Source organism: Leuciscus leuciscus (genome assembly GCF_965113295.1).
Source record: "Leuciscus leuciscus genome assembly, chromosome: 9".
In the NCBI taxonomy this organism is placed as follows: domain Eukaryota; kingdom Metazoa; phylum Chordata; class Actinopteri; order Cypriniformes; family Leuciscidae; genus Leuciscus; species Leuciscus leuciscus.
In genome coordinates, this window is record NC_138733.1 from 40957220 (window position 1) to 40959719 (window position 2500).

Below are 2500 nucleotides of genomic sequence, written 5' to 3' on the forward strand. Positions count from 1 at the left end.
TTGCTCCAAACAACTGCGCTTTTGACGCAAGTTTACAATAAGGATAAGAGCGCGGCAAGTCAGCAGCACTGAAGCGTGTAAAGATGCTTTCCAGACAAGAAGCAGTGAGTTTTTGTACATTTTCCTAGCATTATTGTCATTTGATTATTATTAATAATCAAACACTAATTCGCAAATACATTTTGACATAGCAGACGTTTTGATGGCCGTTCTGAATCGTCGAAGAAGGAAACGCGATGCACTGGAGAATCTAGTATTTTCTACCGCCAGTACGATTCATTTTGATGTGCGTTCCCACGCAGCACGCACACGTCTTCGCAAGCTTGTAGTCGTGGCCGAGTGGTTAAGGCGATGGACTTGAAATCCATTGGGGTCTCCCCGCGCAGGTTCGAATCCTGCCGACTACGTCGACGGCGTGCCCCTACTTTAGGTTGTAGCCTTCTGGAGGCCTTTGCTAAAACTTTATAAAAAGTCACTGTTACAGTACTACCATTGAAAAGAGTGAGGTTGGTAAGAAACAGTTTTGTCTGCAAGCTAAAGATGACAAATACCCCTTTGTATTCAGGGACACGTCAGGTAGACCGGTAGCTCGCCGTGATCGTATAGTGGTTAGTACTCTGCGTTGTGGCCGCAGCAAATCCGGGTCACGGCAAGTTTTTCTGGGTGCCAATGAAATCGAGCTCTATGTTACGGGACCACCTCTCCTCGCCCCCTCCTTCAGACCACTTTTTTTGTGCACGGCGCGTGCCCTTGACGTGCTCTGGATGTTCGAGTGAATTGAAACTGGGACCTTCTTTGAGAGCACGAGCTCTCAGGTTCGAACCCTTAGTTTTTAGTTTGGAAGAATCTTGCTTCAGAGAGAATATGGTGCGTGTATATTTTCAAATCGCTAGGTGTCAGTGCACTCGCTGGCTGTTACCTAGAGTGCCGCAGGCTTGCTATTTGCTCCAAGCAACTGCGCCTTTTACGCAAGTTTACAATAAGGATAAGAGCGCGGCAAGTCAACAGCATTGAAGCGTGTAAAGGTGCTTTCCAGACAAGAAGCAGTGAGTTTTTGCTCTTTTTCCTAGCATTATTGTCGTTTGATTATTATTATCAGTCTAATAGGCTGCATTCACACTAATTCGCAAATATATTTTGACATAGCAGACGTTTTGACGGCCGTTCTGAATCGTCGAAGAAGGAAACGCGATGGATGCATTGGAGAATCTTTTTTTTCTCCCACCAATACGATTCATTTTGCTGTGCGTTCCCACGCAACACGCACGCGTGTCGAGCAAGAGCCCGGATAGCTCAGTCGGTAGAGCATCAGACTTTTAATCTGAGGGTCCAGGGTTCAAGTCCCTGTTCGGGCGAACGAGCCTCTTTTTGTGGAGCGGTACGTTTTGCTGTTGAGTTCTTGCCGATCTACACTTGCCTTGGGCAGCGACGCTGCAAGGCACCAAGTCAAACGACATGCCCTCTTCAGCCAGTTGGTAGTCGTGGCCGAGTGGTTAAGGCGATGGACTAGAAATCCATTGGGGTCTCCCCGCGCAGGTTCGAATCCTGCCGACTACGTCGACAGCATGCGCCTGCTTTAGGCTGAACCTTCTGGAGGCCTTGCAAAAACTTTATAAAAAGTCACTGTTACAGTACTACCCTTGAAAAGAGTGAGGTTGGTAAGAAGCAGTTTTGTCTGCAAGCTAAAGATGACAAGGCCCCTTTGTAGTCAGGGCCACGTCGGGGAGACCGGTAGCTCGCCGTGATCGTATAGTGGTTAGTACTCTGCGTTGTGGCCGCAGCAACACCGGTTCGAATCCGGGTCACGGCAGGTTTTTCTGGGTGCCATTGAAATGTATCTCCATGTTACGTTACCACCTCTCCTCACCCCGTCCTTCAGACCACTTTTTTGTGCACGGCGCGTGCCCTTGACGTGCTCTGGATCTTCGAGTGACTTGAAACTGGGACCTTCTTTGAGAGCACGAGCTCTCAGGTTTGAACCCTTAGTTTTTAGTTTGGAAGAATCTTGCTTCAGAGAGAATATGGTGCGTGCTCGCTGGCTGTTACCTAGAGTGCCGCAGGCTTGCTATTTGCTCCAAACAACTGCGCTTTTGACGCAAGTTTACAATAAGGATAAGAGCGCGGCAAGTCAGCAGCACTGAAGCGTGTAAAGATGCTTTCCAGACAAGAAGCAGTGAGTTTTTGTACATTTTCCTAGCATTATTGTCATTTGATTATTATTAATAATCAAACACTAATTCGCAAATACATTTTGACATAACAGACGTTTTGATGGCCGTTCTGAATCGTCGAAGAAGGAAACGCGATGCACTGGAGAATCTAGTATTTTCTACCGCCAGTACGATTCATTTTGATGTGCGTTCCCACGCAGCACGCACACGTCTTCGCAAGCTTGTAGTCGTGGCCGAGTGGTTAAGGCGATGGACTTGAAATCCATTGGGGTCTCCCCGCGCAGGTTCGAATCCTGCCGACTACGTCGACGGCGTGCCCCTACTTTAGG